Raw genomic sequence first — 20,018 nt, 5'->3', positions numbered from 1 at the left:
TTTTGGCTTTTTGTCCCTGTGCTTTATCAAACCTTGGTCTCAGCAATTCTCACTCATATAAACCCTCCTCTTTCTCGCTAATTGGACTCCTGGAGCTCCACCCGGGGCCTAGCCATGGATCTCTGCATCCAGATCCCTCAGTCGTTGGATGGGGTTTCTAGCACAACAATTAGGGTGTTTGGCTATCTCATCACCAGAGTAGGTCAGTTTGGGTGGTCTCTAGACCATTACCAACAGTCTATTGTGGGGGTATCTTTGTGGATTTCTGTGGGCCTCTCTAGCACTTTGCTTCTTCCTATTCTCATGTGGTCTTCATTTTCCATGGTCTCCTATTCCTTGTTCTCCCCCTCTGTTCTTGATCCAGTTGGGATCTCCTGCTCCCCCAAGCTCTCTTTCCCTCAACCCTCGCCCTTCATTACCCCCACTCATGTCCAGGCTGTTCATGTAGATCTCATCCATTTCTCTGTCATTGGGAGATCCCAGTGTCTTTCTTGAGGTCCTGTTTTCCAGGTAGTCTCCCTGGTGATGTGAGTAGCAATCCAGTCATCCTTGTTCCACATCTAGTATCCTCCTATGAGTGAGTACATACCATGTTTGTCTTTCTGAGTCTGGGTTACCTCACTCAGGATGATTTTTTTCTAGATCCATCCATTTCCCTGCAAACCTCAGGATGTCATTGTTTTTCTCTGCTGAGTAGTATTCCATTGTGTATATGTACTACATTTTATTTATCTATTCTTCAGTTGAAGGGCATCTAGGTTGTTTCCAGGTTCTGGCTATTACAAACACTGCTGATATGAACATAGCTGAGCAAGTTCTCTTGTGGTATGATTGAGCATTCCTTGGGTATATGCCCAAGAGTGGTATAGCTGTATCTTGGGGGAGATTGATTCCCAATTTTCTAAGAAAGCACCATATTGATTTCCAAAGTGGTTATACAAGCTTGCATGTTTTTTAGATTTATTTATTTTCAATTATGTGTAAGCGTGCATGAGTTCAGGTGCCCAAGGACTCCAGAAGAGGGTATCAAATATCCTGAATTTGGGGTTAGAGATGGTTGTGAGCTGCTCAACATGAGAACCAAGAACCAAACCTGGGCCCTCTACAAGAATAATTAAGGAATCTTAACTCTGTTCCATCACTCCAACCCACATTATTTTTTAATGATAGGAGACAAGCTAAGAAAGCCATGCTTCTTTCATAAAAAGGTTAGTCTGTGTTTTTAAACAACACAAAAGTTGACTTCTATTCCTTACTGTGAAAATCACCATTGTCAAAATAAATCATCAAACTACACATCTGCAGTGTATTAATTATATCAGAACCTAAGATGCTGAATGAAGTCCACAGACTATGGGACACTATGCTTTGGAAGAACTTCAAAAGAGCAGTATTATGAGTGGATTTCAGAAAAGCTTGGGTATTCAACTTCAATGAACAATCCCAGATCATTGTAAAAAGATCATAATACAGAACCTGACAGACACTCACAAATTATAACTGTTTTTTTCTCAATAATTATTTCCATGATTTCAATCAAATGTTATATGAAAATGTGTAAAATGATTTGTCTTAGTAATTTCATTCATTGTCTAATGCTCTCATTTTGTTTGAATGTATGAAATCTAATATCATGACTTAGAAACCATAAAATTATAAAATAAAACTTTAATACTCTAAAAATTAGTTAGATTTCAAACACAGTAATTCATTTTCTAAAATAAATATTAAAAAATCAAAGGAGAAAGATTACAGTGAAGGCTGCAGTTGTTACTTACACAGCCCATGATATTCTTACCAAAATTAACTGAGCAGTCTTTTATAACATCATTTACTTCTTAACAATAAGTTCTAGCCTTGGGGAATACAAAATACATACAGCTTTCTCTTTCGCACCCATTTTATTATAACCACAACTAATAATAATACTCAGGATGGCCATCCATCACAAAACTCATGTGGAGCATTTTTTACAGTTATTGCATCTTTTAAGCTCAATCTCCTGCCTAACAGCTCCTTACTCATTTACAAACTGTTCTTCAGCCTTACAAAGACAACTGGGCAATCTCACCTGTCTGCCTTTTCTCAGTTTTCTGTCCCCTTTTGGGCACCTTTTCCTCTCAAGGCATTCTGAAGTGCATGGTTCTGTATGTGTACTATTACTTCTGCAGCATCTGATTGCTCTGCATGCAGTCTGCCAGGAACACCTGCTCAGGGGGGTCTAGCACCCAGATCAATGCTCTGCCCATCCACAGCTGCAGTTTTGTTTTCCACAGTTTCGGTTTCCTGATACCAACCATGGTTTGAAACGTTATGTGGAAAGTTACAAAATAAACAACCAAAGTTTTCAATTAAATACCATTCTGAGTAGATCTAAGCAACGAAACAGCACCTTGGCCCAGTTCTAGTTCAGGATGTGAGTCATCACATCATCTGGTATGCTGGTCCTGTGTAGGCTATCCATCTATTAGTCACTAAGCAGCCACAGTGATGATGAGAAAAGATGGAATACATCATTTTCTCTCATCCCCTTCATGTAGCTTGTCTGGGGATTATGCCACACTCATTGTCCACTTTGATTTTTAGTCATTCTTCATGACTTGTATAATTTGAGTTCTGTCTCTATTACTTTGTGGAGATTGTCCCTACTAAAGTTAATAATGAAATTGAAATTTACTAAGCTTTAACTAATAGATTTAAATGCAATGTTCTTAAAACTATGCTCTCATAATTTTCATAAAATTGGATTATTAGGATGATTTCTACAGGCTTCCACCCTTCTGATGGTTATAAACCAGCATTTCTCAAAATAATCCTTGTTGTTTGTGAGATGAGAATTCTAGTCTGAAATAGTCAATTCCAATCTAATATAATTGGGTTACCATAATGTCATGAATTGGGGTGGAAAGTAATTATCTGTCATTTCCATGCAGCGTGTAGGAAACACTTGCTTTGTAGGATACACGTGCTCCAACTGTCTGTCCTCTTTCTTCTGGGGTTTTCACTACATAATCACTAATAAACACCAGAGGATGCTCTGCACATTCCGGAAAGCAAGATACTCAAATAGCTCCTGGAATGAGGACTAGCTTCATGAGGATCAAAGAACATTCCTTTATTTTAAAATTGATATTATTGAGGATAGTAACAGGCATATCTGGTAGAGAAGTGAAATGGCATTCCAGAGTTCATAATGATTTATCAAAATTTAACTTTTCAAGATGATAGTTGACATAAGATATGCAAATGTACTCTAAATCCCTAAACTGATAACATGTACTCTTGTATTTAATAGGCAGTTCGCATATTTCTGAAGATGAAGGTAATTGCTTTAGTAAAGGTTACTGAGGTGTTCAAAAAAAAAAAAGGACATTATGGAAATTTCAGTCAAATGGATTGAACTAGAAAAAAATCATCCTGAGTACGGTAACTCGGACCTAGAAAGACAAATATGGTATGTACTCACTTAAAAGTGGACATTAGCTTTTAAGTAAATGATAACTAAGCTACAATCCACAGACCAAGAGAGGTTAGGTAAAGAAGAGGGCTCTGGGAGGGATGCATGGACCTGCCTGGGAAGGGAAAATAGAATGAATTTTGCGGGTGGATTGGAGGGGGCTTAGGATGGTGCTGTGGGGTGTTCTGTATACTGTGAATGTGTTGCTCTGATTGATGGATAAACAAAAAGCTGATTGGCCAGTAGCCAGGCAGGAAGTATAGGTGGAATAAACAGAGAGGAGAATTCTGGGAAAAGGAAGGCTGAGTGAGTAGATGCCAGCCTGTCATCTAGGGAACAGCATGTAATGGCACACAGGTAAAGCCACAGAACACGTGGTGACATGTAGATTAACAGAAATGGGCTGAGTTTAAATGTAAGAGCTAGTCAGTAGTAGGCTTGAGCTAATGTCCAAGCAGGTTTTTTTTTTAATTAATATAAGCCTCTGTGTGTTCATTTGGGTCTGAGCAGCTGCGGGACCACAAAGACTCAGGATCAGGGTAGGCACAGGAAAACTTTCAGTTACAGGATGGGAGCAGGGAGGATCAGTTCCGGGGGCAGTGAGGGTGAGAGTTCTGGGAGAGACAATGGGAACTGGGGATCATTGGGAGAGGTAGCATGGAAACCTAGAGCACTGGAAACTTCCTGGAATTTATGAGGATGTCCCTAGTCAGGTCCCCTAACAATGGAGGATATGGAGTCTGAACTGGCCATCTTTTGTAGCCAAGTAAGGCTTCCAGTGGTGGTACTAGGTTATATTCCTCTGAGTTGTTGGAGGAGGGGGTCCAGTGGAGATCTCTACACAACCCAAGGTGATTATAGGATAGATGGTTCCTCTCTGAAAACTGAGAGTGGGGTCCCATTGCCAAGGACAACTTCCACACAGCACATTTGAACTAGAGAGGTCGAGTTTGTACCTGCATGGAGACTTCATCCCTACATTCTAGTTTCTTTGGCACGAGGAAGTACTCTACAGGCTACAGAAAGGCAAACCTGGACACCCACCTATCCACAAAACTCTCCACGTACAATTTGTCCTGCCTGCAAGATGCGCTGGAGCAACCATGGTATAGAACTTGTGGGAGTGGCCAACCAATGTTTGGTTTAACTTGAGGTCTATGCCAAGAAAGGGAGTACAGGCCCTGCACTGGTTTGATGGCCAGGAACTGGAGAATGGATAGCCCAGAGAACTAGGGCAGAACCAAACACAACTGGCACAAACAAAACAAAACAAAACAACAAACCCAAATAAACAAAAACAAAACAAACAAACAAAAACAATGAAATGAAATTATTTCTAATGATGTTCTGGTATACTCATAAATCAGTGCCTTGTCCAGTCATCATCAGAGAGGATTCCTCTTGCAACAGATGGGAGCAGTTGCAGAGACCCACAGCCAGATATCATGCAGAGAGTCTAAATTAGAGGTCTCCGTTGATTACCACCCCTTGGAGATCCAGAACCACACTAAAGAAAGGGAGGAAAGATTATAGGAGTCAGAGGAGATGGAAGATATCAGGAGAAGATGGTCCAACAAATCAACTAATCAGGAATTATGTCAGCTCACAGAGATTGAAGCAGCAATCATTGGTCCTGCATGGGCCTACACCTGGTCCTCTGTGTATGTTATGGCTGTTAGCTTGGTGTTTTTGTGAAACTCCTAACAGTGGGAGCGGGTGTATCTCCAACTCTTTTGGCCTACTCTTGGGATTCTTTTCCTCTTATTGGGTTGCCTTGTTCATCCTTAACACTTGAGGGCTTTTTGCCTTGTCTTACCATATCTTGTTTTGTCCTGTTTGGCTGTCATCTCTTGGAGGGCTGCTCTTTTCTGAAGAGGAACTGAAAGAGGAGTGGATCTATGAGAGAGGGGAACTGGGAATGTGTGGCTGGGAGGACTCAAGGGAGGAAAAACTGTGCTCAGGATATATTGCATGAGAGAAGAATCTATTTTCAATAAAAATAAAAGAAATTTAAAGAAAGAAATCAGAATGAAATTGAAAGAAAACAGCTTTCCTTTAGGGTAGGAAGGTGACTACTTGCTGGTTTGGTCCTCAGTTATCTCTTAAAATGTTGGGAAACTGAGCAGGAGACCCAAATATAGAAAACTGCTGCTGCTGATACCAACTTACATCTAGATAGGGGGAAATGCCTCTAGTTACTGTTGTAGGACAGAGTAACTAAAGTACTCTGGTTTTCAAAATCTTACCAAATGAGATAGAAACCTTATAGAAAGCCCCATACAGCAATCTCTACTCTGGATGCCTTTCAAATGCACATGACATCTGGGCCTGTTAAACATTAGCAGTCTGGAACAAACTCACCCAGGAAAGTATTCTTTCAGATACCATTGAGAGTTGTATGTATCCCATACCCAAACCTCACCGTCCCCTAACCTATAACATCACAGATTTATTGGGCAAATGTAAACTCATATTCATGTTCTGGCGATGTTAGCAGGTAAAACTGAAATGTCCAATGTATGACAATACAAATAATGAAGTAGATTTAATAAATGCAAGTCAGATTCTTATTCCATAGAAAAGAAGCTTTAATGTATCCATACAATAGAACTTCAATCACTTATGCCATACAATCAAATGCAGATTCAAAATGGAAAGACAAAATTCTGGTCAAAATAAGTTTAAAATGAGAAAGTTATCTTTCTTTTTCGCTTTTTTATTTGAGAATTTTTTTAATTCATTTTACATACCAACCACAGATTCCCCGCTCATCCCCCTCTCGCTCCCCAACAGCCTTTCCCCAACCCCTATCCCCTCCTCTGAAAGTTATCTTATCATTAGAAATAAAACATTGCTAGCCTTTTCCAAAAATATTCAAAGTTTTTTTTTAATATAGTGCATTAAAAAATGACTCTGTGTCCAGGCTATAGTGACACACAGCTTTAATACCAGCCCTCTGGAGGCAGAGGCAGGAGGATCATTGGGTTCAAGGCCATTATGGAATACACAGTGAGTTCCAGGACAGCCAAGGCTACACAGAGAAATCCTGTCTCAGAAAAGAAAAGAAAAAGAAAAAAAAAGAAAGAAAAAGAGAGAGAGAGAGAGAGAGAGAGAAAGAAAGAAAGAAAGAAAGAAAGAAAGAAAGAAAGAAAGAAAGAAAGAAAGAAAGAAAGAAAGAGAATGACTCTGTAAAGCCCTTGCCTTTTAAGTATAAGAAACGGAGTTTGATTCACTGAACCCTCATAATAAAAGTCAGGTATGATAGCTCACACTTATGGTCCCAGCACCTGGGGACAAGTTATGGAGGATTTCTGGGGTTCAGTGGCAGCTAAGCCTAATCTATTTGTTGAGTTCCAAGTCAGTGAGAGAATCTTTCTCAAAGGTGTGTAATGCCTGAGGAATGAATGAGACCTGAAATTGTCATTTGGCTTCCGCAGGCATATGCACACACATGCACCTGAACATAACATTTGGAAAGATGTATAGTGGAATAAATGGTATTCGTGGGATGCTTTAAGTCATGTTCAGAGACAAGGTGTGTATTAACTGTATAATAAAAATGCCTGTGTTGAAACATTATCATTCTGGTTATTTCTTTTAAAAAAAGAAACCATGAGACTTCATAAGAAGTTTAAAAACTTCATTGAGAACAAAAAAAAAACAGGAAATACAAAAAAATAAAATAGGAAAATACTTTCTATTATAGAAAAACCAATAAAGCCCTTGGTTCTGAGAAAAGATCATAACATAGATAAAATTCTCACAAATGCAATAAAGACAAAAAAGAAAACATGTACCTTGGGACTAAGAAAAAAGTAAAGCAACAAACACAAAAACAATCTATTAATAGGGGAATTGTTTTATATCATTCTAAATTACCTACAAACTAGAAACTGCAAATACACCGTGGTTATTTTATCATAAAGGATAGTTTTTAAATGCAAGTTGTATTGTACAGTAGTTGGTATGATCCTGGGCAAGTTTCATAACCATTGTAAGATACATTTTATTTCATCTGTACAATGAGAATTAGAATTTGCCTATTATGAACAGTGCATTGAGAAGTACTGATTATGCCACTGTTGTCATTGAGGTTATCATCTCCTTCTCACCACTATTAATATTTGTTATTTTGGTGAAAATTTAAGATATTGCAACTATGAGCAACATTCATTGCATCTCAAAATAGAAATCTTTAACAACACAGCATGTAGGCCTGGGGTGGAGGTTAAGAATACCCAAATTACAAGACTCCTCCCTGAGGACTAGCTTTCCTGGTAATAGAAGGCACCATGCAGGCTTCCAAAGCAGGGAAGATACGTACAGTCCTACCCAACTATGATGTTTTGAATCACAATGATTAGCATGATCAGATAACCTCACGGTACAGTGGTAGCACACATGCCTTGGCAGAAACCAATAGCTCTCTAATTGGACTTAATACCCACTAAAAAAGAGGAAAATCATGGATGGGAGTGGGGGCTAGGCATCAACCTGGCACCATTAAAGTAATGGATGTTGGAGATGAACCTACAGCTACCACTTTACTAAACTAAATTCCTAACTATATTTTAAGTATTTGTCCCTTGATTCACAAATAAGTTCTCACCCCACACCAAGAGAAACTCTTTTTGGAACAGACAGAGACCATTATAGAACACCAAGACTAATCAAAATGCAGAGTTGAGGGACCCAGTCCAAAGAGATACATCTAAAATACAATTCCTGCACCCAAAGTTCAGGAACTATTATGGAATAGGGGTCAGAAAGATTCTAAGAGCCAGGAGATTAGGAAGTTTGCTGAGATATAGTACCTTCTAGAAATGTCAGAAGCTACACTCATAAAGTCTCAGCAACATGATTGCCTAAATATGAGATGAACAAGGGCAGCAACAATAGACATGCTAATGCTATGTGTGGGTTAGATGTCCGGGAGGCCTCAAATCCTATACAAAAAACTACAAGCAACTTAGGAATGCTGACAGCAGGAGAAACAGTCTTCCTTAGGGAAGATCACACTAACTACTTATCCAATACCAAATAACAATTAATTTAAAAGGAGCCAAGAATTTGGAAGAGAGTAAGGAGGGAAGAAAGGGAAAGGGGAAAATGGGATAATTATAGTATAAATCTCAAAAATTAAAAGAAATAATTTAAATATTTGTAGCAACAGTATACCTATAAAGGTATGTATTATATTCGACAACTGGTCTGAATCTGTGAATTAGATAAGATGATAATATTAGTGATTACTGAGCAGCAACCTGTGTTTCTAGATGCATTCTCTAAATTACCTCACATCCTTGGAGATCCAAGATGCTAAGTCTTGGAGAGCTAAAAGATGTTGTGTTTTTTCAGCAAATAGAACTACAGTTTAGAAATCACTGACTGGTATTGAAGCAAATGTATGTGATGTCACAGATCGTTCTTTTCTGCCTGTCCCACAGGCTTTAGTGAGTCTAGATGCCGAGCGTTTGTCATCTGTTGAAATGAAATGCATGTCTGCATGCGCATGCACACACACACATGCACTCACACCAAGATTCTAGGTCTTTCCATGTCTGAAGAGCCATTTTTAATTGAACGGGAAATCATTGCTTTGATAAGTTGATGAGAAGATCGGATACAGCATCTTAGAAAGGTTGTGGAATTAGACAAACAAAAGGAAGCCATTTACAAAATGAGACTCACTCTGACAGTGACAAAACTCTTGACTGGCCTGAGAAGCTAGGCCACCAACCACAGACTCAGCAAGCCATGAGGTAGGGAAAGGCATCTGAAGAACATTTTGTGTTTGAAATATTTTACACATAACAACTTTTCTATACATCCTCAAGGTAAATGGCATTAAAGCTTCTTTTTTCGTGTCTGATTAGTGCTACAGCAACAATTAGAACATAGTCAAAGTGGGAAACTGTGTAATTTTTTTCCTCTCAGAATTCAATCAGCAAAGACAAGGAATTTGCATAATGCAAGGTCCCAAAGCAACTTTTCCCCACAAGAACACATTCCTAAAGCAGGAAGGAAATGAATAATTGCCCTGACTCTTCATTGCATTTTGTCTATATAGCCTCCATCTGCCTTTAAATATGCAGAAAGAATAGCACCACTTACACTGGAGTGAAAGTCATCCAGAACTCCATCAGAACTCCTTTGTCTCTGCTGGTACTTTTTATCTTCTCTATACACTGAGCTCAAGTTTCCCTTGGACCCATGTATCCTATAAAGCATTTTCTTCTGCGTTTTGCTTTAAGCTTTTCTAATAGATTTTCAAAACTTTAGGTCAATCAAAACATATGCAGAGGGAATGAAATGCTTCTTCCATGGGGATAGAGCTTTTTATAAAAAGCAAAACCAGAGAAGTAATGAAAATTATATTAACCTATCTCCATAGTTGCCAACATAATCTCCAATCAAGTTTCTATTTGTGAAATCACTGGCGTATATAATATGAGAGTCAGCTATTGTCTTAGAAAGATCAGGTTCATAATTAATGTCAATAAATGGTCACTGTAGAACATTTTAACATTACATGATTCTGCAGCTATAGACATATTTTCTATGCCTAGGAAAAACATATGTATGCACACCATCTCCTAATGCCTTATATCCTGCACATATTGGAGCATATAATAAATACTGGCCAATTTACTTCATAGAGGCCATAATAATTTTGCTCATTGCTACTTGAAACCTAAATGCAAAATACACTGACATCTGACCTCAGGCCCTAACCAGATCTGTTATACTCAGGAACAGTTGCTACAGCTTACCTTCATTTGAGGAAATTTTAGACACAAGAGTTAAGTGCAGCTTTTTATAGAATAGTTTTTACAGAAACTAAAGTACTCGGATACAAGATAATAATATAGGAAATAGAATTGACTTAAGTGAAAAAAAGAAAAAGAAAAACCTCTATAATATTTTCTAGATAGACATAAAAGATGCACACATGTATCATGGTCTTATATAGGATAAAATATAATTAAAATGTCCATCATGCCTATCATATAAGTTTAATGAAATTTGATTTATAATTGCAAAATTATTGGATGGTATCATTTCTAACATCCATAAGAATACTTTATGGTAATTTAAAAAAGTTTACAAGCTCAGACTAAGAAAACATGGGGAAATAGGTCCATAGATAAAGCAATTTCTAAACAAGCATGAAGAATGGAGTCTCAGCACCTAACACCCATGTAAGGGCAGGGATGGTGGCCACCCATAACCACAGCACTCTAGAGGCAGAACCAAGAATCAATTACTTGGGAGACCTAGGTAGCTTGCCATAGTTAATCAGCTAGATCTGAGTTGAATGGAGAGACCCTGCCTCAACAAATAGTGGAGAATGATCTACTAAGACATTCAACAACATCAGGTCTCCACATTCGTCTGTGCCTACAAAAACATATGTGCCCCAACATATGTAAACATGTATCCATATCACACATAGACATACAGAAAAGTAGTCTACAAAAAGGGCTTTGCCAATTCAGATATTAAGTCTTTAATGTTGTATTAATGAAACAAGTATGGAGCTATTCCGGTGGGACAAAGTTAGGAAAGAGAGCCAAGTTTATGTCAGAACTAAATTTATGATGCAAGTGGCATTCCACGCTAGAGTAAAAAATGCTGTCAAATCAGTAAATTTTTTAAGCAAATAATGACTTGTTATTAAGTAATGTCCAAGTCCCACTTCTCACTGATAAACATAGATTCAGCTAACTTTGTTTATACTTATGACTAGTTAGATAATAAAAACTTGAAATAAGTATTCAAAAGTATTTGGAAATACTTTGTAACCTTGGTAATACAGACAACTTTCTTCAAAATAATTAAAAAACCAGAAACCAGAAGAACTACTAATGACTAAAAAGTTAAAAGTTTCTTAATTATAAATGAAATTGACAAAACCAAGTTTAATTCAAATATACCAGAGAAAAGTATCTCTCAAACACACAGTAATCAAAAGGTTCTAAAATATGAAACTATACAAATGAATAAAAAGTAACATGAACAATTTTTGAGATTAAAAAAAGACATGGGTAGATATGGCAATAAAGAAGTACCTAATCCCAACCTCAATTTGAAACAAAATGTGTAAATTAAAGTACTAAGACTATTTCTTACACTTAATTTTTTTTTTTTTGTTTTTTTGGTTTTTTTTTTTTGGAGTTTTTCAAGACAGGGTTTCTCTGTGTAGCTTTGTGCCTTTCCTGGGACTCACTTGGTAGTCCAGGCTGGCCTCGAACTCACAGAGATCCGCCTGCCTCTGCCTCCCGATTTTTAAAAAACTACTAAATATAACAATTGTTAGAGAGAAATGTGTAGAAATGAGACTTTACATTTAGTTCTGGTAGGATATATCACAGAGACTTATAGAAGGACCATATGACAGCATCTTCACATTTAAAAAACAGCAGTGTTCTGGTTTGACTTCTGTTGCTGTGATAAACACCATGACCCAGAGGGTTTTTGGTTTGTATATCCTGATCACAGTCCATCTCGAGGCAGTCAGGGAAGGAACTCAAGCAAGAGCAGTGGTAGGAACCACAGAGGGAAGCTTCTTACTATCTGGCTCCCTCTGATTGTCTCAGTTATTGTATACAACCCAGGCTTACCTGCCTAGGGATGGCATCACACACTAGGGGTTGGACCCCTTGCATTACAAGGAAATAGCCCACCAACATGCCCACATGTCAATCTGGTGGTGAAAATTTCTCAACTGAAGTTTTCTCTTCCCAAGTATGTCAAGTTTGACAACTAAGATCAACCATTACATTCAGGGTTTGACCTTATTTGGCTCTAATAAATATGCTTTGTGAAAGATATGCCTATAAGCACAGAACCATAAGCTTAAAGATTTTCAAGATAATACTGTGTTCAACAACAGGGCATTATATGTAATGTGACTGCTCATTAATACATAAGTGGTTGGGTAAATCATGGCTTTCCTGTATAGTAAAATCATAGGCAGCTGAAAGAAGGCTGAATAGTTACTGAGAGCAAAACGTTCATGACATATATATATATATATATATGTATATATACATATATATATACATACATATATATATATATATAGAGAGAGAGAGAGAGAGAGAGAGAGAAAGGTTGCAAAATACCACAGTAACATGATTTTATGTTGATTGACATACTGTATATTTTAGGACATTTCATAAAGAGCCAGCATATAGAATCTGAAGGCACATGTGTGCAGTCACATACAACAGGAAAAGCTAACACTAATAATGTTCATGTGAAAGACCAGCTGCCATACTTTTACTTTGCTGTTTATCTAGAAGCAGTGGACTATAATCTAATTAGAATGCATTAATATTTACTCTTCAAACCTATAATGGACAATTAATGCATTATGCATTCATTAATATTTGATAAACCCTTGAAAATTTTCTAAGTGTGGGGAGCTTAGTATATTAATGTACAAAGTAATTAATTGCAATGAATAGTAAGTTGTTAATGCAGTGAACATGAACTCAGAAAAAAAAGAGCTTGTAACTCAGTTATACTTAGTTTTGAGATGCCCAAGGTGATTAAAAATGCCCTACATTGGTATGTAAAATGAATAAAATAATTCCTAATATAAAAAAGAAGAAAAGAATAAAAAACACTCCTACATTCTAATCATCTAGGAAATGGAAATCAAAACTACCTTGACATTCCATCTTATACCAGTCAGGGTTTACAAGATTTAAGAAACAAATGATAACAAATATTGGTATGGATGTAAGGAATATAGAACATGTGTTCACTGTTGGTAGATATGCAAACTGGTGAAACCTCTATTAAAATTAGTGTGGAGGAGCCGGGCGGTGGTGGCGCACGCCTTTAATCCCAACACTCGGGAGGCAGAGGCAGGCGGATCTCTGTGAGTTCGAAGCCAGCCTGGGCTACCAAGTGAGTTCCAGGAAAGGCGCAAAGCTACACAGAGAAACCCTGTCTCGAAAAACCAAAAAAAAAAAAATTAGTGTGGAGGTGCATCATAAAAGCTAAACATAGTAACATAACACCATTCATGGGCATATGCACACATTATTCTCTATCCAACTATAGAGATATTTGTTCATACATGCTCATTGCTGCTCTATTCACAACAGTCATAAAATACAAACAGTCTAGATGTCCATAAACAGGTGAATGGATAGTGAAGATATGATACATTTATACCATTAAACTATTAATTAACATAAAATTTGCAGATAAATGGATGGTACTGAAAACAATCATTCTGAGTCAGGTAACCAAGACCCAGAAAGACAAATGCCACATGTTCTCACTAACACATAGATTAATCTTCAGCTATGTGTGTTTCGATTGGATTACCCATGGAGGTCAGAAATTTTTTAAGGAGCAATGGAGATAAGCTTTCAGGGAAAGGGAGACAGAAAAGAGCTGATATAAATAGGGAATGGTGAGCAATGAAACAAAAAGGATCAATGTCTTGGGAAGTGGGAGGGCAGGGAAAAGGGCAGAGTATGGGATGCAATAGTGTCACAAGTGATATGGAAGTAACCACGGCTTTCTGATTAGATCTCATCTTATTAGTGTGTTTGGATTTTATATTTCTTCTATTTACTCTTCTATTCTACTATATCACTTCCCCTTTTCTTATAAGTCTATTAAACTGTATGTACCTAGTTACATGATTAGTGATAAATTTCTTGCTTTTTAATTTTTAGAAATAACTGTATCTTGACTTTGGAATAACCCCTACCCACTTAAGGATTAAATATTTGTTCCTCATAGTAGTATTACTAGGGGGTTATATAAGCCTCAGGGGTGAGGAAAATGGGAGCTCTTTAAGTCATGTTCATTCAAGTGAGCATCTTCTACATAACTACTATGAAGTACTTACTGCATTGCTACACTAACAAAAGGAGTGAGTCAGCTAACCATAGAATAAACTTCTAAACATGTAAACTAAACTAAGCTCTTTTATTACAATGATTGCATCAGATATTTGTTATGGCAGTGAAAGCTGAATAATCCAATATTTGTACTACTCATAAAATTACATCTTACTCCATCAGGATCTTCAGCACAATTTTAATAGTACAGTAGTAGCTGTCTTGTCCTCTGATCTTATTACCATTACTTAAAATGTTATCTGTTATCAAAATGTTAGTGACGCTGATTTTGCTTTTGAATGCAAATAAACAGTCTTTTTTACACTAAGAAAATGACCTTCATTCCTGTTTTACAACAAATATTTAGGAAATCAGATATGGATTACTGTCATCAAATGCTCACTCTGTGTGATGATATATGGATTATATATATATATATATATATATATATATGTATATATATATATATATATATATATAATCGTGACAATTTATCCTTTACTGTGTTTAAAGAGTAATCCTGAAGACAAGATTTTCCAATGTCAAAATATTTTTTATGTTCATGGCTGGAATTTTATTATGCCTTTTTTCTACGTAGATTTTTATGTAAGTGAATATACAGCTCTCTCTTTTCCTATTCTTTTTTTTCTTTTTCTAGACTTCCAAACTAAACTTTCTAGAACTAGACTTCCAAACTAGGGTTTGCAACACCTTTGGAATACAAATTTGAATACTCAATTTCATAACTTCTTGAGATAGTTTAAACAACAGAATATTTATCTGCTCTTAAAAGTAAGATGAAAATAATCTATTAAATCATCTGTGACTAGCATTTTGTGGGAAGTAAAGTTATCCTTTGAAATAATCAAAACACTGAGGAAAAGTAAAAGAAGTGAAAATATACTTTTCCCAGAAATAAATATAAAGTACAAATCACCACAAAAAAGCATATGAAAAAAATTCACAACCTCTCCTATTGTATAGTTGGTAGTTACTTAGGTTTTCAGTACTTCAGAAGATTTTGGTAATTAATATGTTATTATAAAATCACTAATTTCAAAGTACTACATTCAAATGATGAATGATAATACAGTGTAAGGGTTTCCTGTAATTTTAATTCTTTATATGTATTTGAATATAGCTGTTTAGCTGTTTTCTATGAAATATTATTTTAATCACTTTTAAGTTTTGTATATTAGTTTTCAGAAATATACCAAAATTCTGGTTATAGTTATAATTTATATTATATTTTGCCAATTTATTTTTTACTTTAATTTTACTTAGTATTTATATTTCTTTTTCTTGTGTTTTATTTGCATTTTTTATCCTCCCAAGAATTCATTCTCAGTTGTTTTAAATAACAAAGACTCCATGTAGAATTTCTTCTGGGTATTTGGACCATGCTTATATATTAGTCTGTACATTGTTCTATTTCCTCTTGGTTTCAAGGTAATCAATTGTACTTATAAAGACTGTAAAAAAGAATGCCATTTTATTGCCAACTAACTCAGCTTACTTAGGACTTTTTATTGTTTTGTTCCTTTTGAGTAATATTTTAGTCTTGAATATATTATGACCAGATAGTAACATGACCTGTTCTGTTTTCAATTAGCAATCTATCTACCAGCATGTTTTTCATCTTTTTTTTTTCAGAAAAAAAAGTCATTGGTTTAAATATGCTGATTTATAAGCTATATTTAAGAGAATATTTTAAAGGTTTATTCTTACTATTTTTATATTTATTGTTATTACTTTTAATTATATGCAGGTGCCTGTGTCTGCATGTGCATGTGAACACTGGTGTCCATGGAGGCTAGAGGCATTTGATCTCTTGGAACTGGAGTTACACACAAGTGTGAGCTGTCTGATAGGGGTACTAAAAACAATACTTGGGTCCTCTGGAAAAGCAGAAAGTGCTCTTAACCAATCAGTCATCTCTCTATTCCTTAAGTGAAATTTTAAGCGACTTTGAGAGCCTATTTTTTTTCATTAGATGCTCTATTTACAATTACTTCTAATAACAAATGGTGAGATTTATTTATTTATTTGTTTGTTTGTTTGTTTGTTTTTACAGAAGGAAGGCTTTACTGGAGCTTACAGTTTTAGGGAGTTAGAGAGCAGGCAGGCAGGCATGGTACTGGAGAAGCAGCTGAGAGCCCACATCTTTACCCACAAACCTGAGGCAGGGAAAGAGCTAACTGGGAATGGTGGATGGGATTTATTTTCATTAAAGTATCATTCTTCATGACAGTATGGAATCCTATAACACATTAATTCAACTATAGTGTATATTTCATGGTTAATAATTACATTTAAACAGATATTTTTCACTCACTTTATCAAATAACTAATATTTCACTGACATAATTTAGGATTGGCATCCCTATTTACATTTGAACTCCTGAGAAATAATTGAAGCAAACTTTATTATAACCACACATTTCTGAAAAATTCAATTCAATTTCAAAAACTAATTATTTTAGAAAGTGTCCTCAAATTTATCAATGTTGAAGTAAATTGAAACTTTGTTATTAGAATTTATTCATGCTTATTCCAACATAATAATGTAGCTGACTACACATAAGAATCTTCCAGACAGCTCCCCTTAAGCTTTTCAGTCCACAGTCACATTTGTACATGTTCTGTGTGTGCCTTATAAGTTTTATGTAGTTTAGTACTTTCATTATAAACAATTATGCATAGACAATCTTCTAAACTATGGATTATAGGAAGGGGCAAATTATTTGTAGTATCTTTCTTTGAGATGAATTGGTAAATAAGATTACATTAAGGTAATCATTGTTGAGTTTTTGTTTGATTGTCAAGCAGTATTTTATTTTATTGAAATAGTAGAATGTCTCCAGTTGTCCATATTGTAAGACTAGTGAAAAAATGGATACCTTTTCAAAAACTGAAACATAACTTAGGGAAACTTTAACATAAACTTCAAACATAACAAAACTTTAAAACTCATTCCCACAGAGTCACATTATTAACTATTCATTTCAATCATGAAAATGATGGGCAGAATTCCCAAATTTCTAGTTTTAACTACTTATGTAAATATATTTAAAAGAAAAAAATAAAAGTAAAATGAAAACTTGATGAAGCTTACACCATGTGCAATTTACCAAGAGATCAGTCAGAAGGAGGCAGCCTCTGCTAAGGAACTGAACCAGGATTCAGGTGGGTGGCTGAGATGCCTCCATGGATCTCGTTGGCTCCAACGCTTCCCAGGCTCTCTCTAATGCCTTAGGAGCATCTGTCAGCACATGTCCTACCAAATATGCCAGCAACTGGGACAAGAATGCTTTCTAAATTTCACACATTTCATGCCAAGAAGAAAGCAAAGCACACTCGGTCTTGTAAGATATTAAACACAACAAAAGAATGAATCATTATTTACACAAACTTCAATGGATAAAGTTCTCCAAAGATAAATAATTGTGTATTGAGTAAAATTGTAAAATAAGCATAGGCTAATTGTTTTATTGTGAGAAATTTGGCTCTTTCACAAATTCATTTGTTTCAAATGATGAAGTCCTGTTTCCATTTCATTTGACAGCTGTACTTACAGTATACAGCTATCCTTTAGAAATCACGCATGGCCAGAGATCTCTCAAACAATGGCAAGCCTCTGCCCCTCACTGTGGCTCTTTCCTTTATAAAAGCTTTTTGTGTGGGGCGTATGCTTGTGTGCTGGGGCATGTGAAAGCCAGAGGTTGATGTTGGGTATCTCCCTCTGTCATTCTTCACTTTATTTTTTGGAGCCTATTACCTATGGTGGGATGCCTTATACAGCCTTGATGCAGTGGGGAGGGGCTTGGACCTGCCTCAACTGAATGTACCAGGCTTTGCTGACTCTGCTTGGGAGGCCTTATCTTTTCAGAGGAGGAGGTGGGGGGTAGGATGCAGGGAGAAGGCTGGGGGAGTAAGAGGAGAGATGAGAGGGGGAATCTATCATTGATATGTCAAATGAATAAAAAAATTCTTAATAAAAATAAATAAATAAATAAATAAATAAATAAATAAATAAATAAATAAATAAATAAAAGGAAGCAAATCAAAATAAAGATGCCTCACTGAATATGGATCTTACCATCTGGACTAGGTGGCTGGCCAGCAAGCTCTGGGGAGTCACCCCCCCACACACCAGTGCTCAGTTGCAGGAACATGCCTCCATGCCTTGATTTTTATATCCATGCTGGAGATACAAACTCAGGCTTTCATATTTTTGTAATAAATAGTTTAGCCACTGAGCCATCTTCCCAGGTCCCTCACTATTCAACTCCACCATGAACTGGACTCTTCAAGGGATTCACGGCCTATTAGAGAAGTCATCCCATCAGCCCACACCCACGTTAACACTTTACCCTTAGCAAAATAATTTCATCAGTCTGTGTCCCAGTTCCTAGGTGCTCGATATAGACATAAGGGAAGAAGAAAAACACTTGAAATATTTTCTGTGAAGAAAGATGGATTTATGAGTCAGCTGAAAGCAACCCTCAACGAATATCAGATATGTAGATGATATATTAATGTTATTAGAATATAGAATCTTTCTTTTTCTTCATAGAAAGTAGAAAGTTTGGGGTTATTTTCCTTCAAATGATCAAACATTTTGCAGTTTCATGAGATTCTAACCTTCACCTCATCAGAAGTTTATGGTTTTATAGGTCTCAATTGTGGACAGATGTGAAAACCTTTGGGAGTTCACTGTTCCTGCCCAGCTACAGGAGAGTCACTGAGCCCAGCTGACACCATTCTCAAGAACAGTGAGTGCCAACATATGTGGGTGTAGAGCTGGAAGAGAAGCTTTCAGGTCTGATCGCTAAGGTACATGGTCTACAAACCAATTTTAAAGAAGCAAGAGGGGATGTTAAAGGTAGGCCAGAATGAAGTGTCAAGAGGAATTAGGGTCAAACGAAGCCAAGACAGACAAAAGGTGAGGTCTAAGGAGATCATTCTCCAACGTAAGAACTGGGAATATGTCCTCATGCAAACCCCAGAGTCTAAGTTAGAGCAGGGAGGGAGCAGTTGAGCAATCCAATGCAGGACAGCATGAATACCTCTCTATCTGCATCCTGTGATTTCTCATTGACTGAGACATTAGTCTCAGTCTCCATGGTAATGTTCATGCCCTACAGGTTATGAGTGGGCAGCACTTGCCAGCCTCAGCAGAGATGCCTTTTGCGTTATCCTTGATGACTCCCATTTCTGATTATGCACTCATTTCCCCATGCTGTCCATGAGTTTATTTCCCATTATCATTGGAATCTAACTGTCTCAGAACATTTGTACTTGAATCAGGTAAAATTCTGGGCTCCAAGCCAAACTCCCAACCTGAATACACCAGTGACTGGATAAATAATAACAGAGAGCTCTCTTTTGATATAATTTCATCATTTTGTCCCACACAAAATACAGAGGTTGCTTCATAAAAGTGGATTCTGTGTTTCTTCCTGTAAACCTGGCCCTTTGGCTTTGTCTGATGTTTCATCCCGTGGCTAGCAGCATCTTCTGACCCAGCCTGAACAGAATCTGCCCACTTGAGCCTTGTCACTTGTTTTGCATCAACCCCTTCAAATGTGCTCAGGTTTGGACAACAGAGAGATGGAGATGGGAAGCCTACTACTGACTCTTGTGAAATAGCAAAATTTCTTTCACAAATAACATCAATCAACTGACCC

The 20,018-nt window shown here is 36.7% G+C and overlaps 1 protein-coding gene across 9 annotated transcripts in view; it reads right to left on the bottom strand.

The window, feature by feature from the left end:
* The window catches only part of Dlg2 (discs large MAGUK scaffold protein 2), a 1,859,766-nt gene that overhangs the window by 1,405,874 nt on the left and 433,874 nt on the right, over positions 1-20,018 (bottom strand). The window lies entirely within an intron of this gene.

The sequence above is a fragment of the Peromyscus maniculatus genome, chromosome 1 (assembly GCF_049852395.1).
Source record: "Peromyscus maniculatus bairdii isolate BWxNUB_F1_BW_parent chromosome 1, HU_Pman_BW_mat_3.1, whole genome shotgun sequence".
NCBI lineage: Eukaryota > Metazoa > Chordata > Mammalia > Rodentia > Cricetidae > Peromyscus > Peromyscus maniculatus.
Note: the sequence above shows the minus strand (reverse complement) of the source record. Positions and strands in the feature narration are given on the sequence as shown.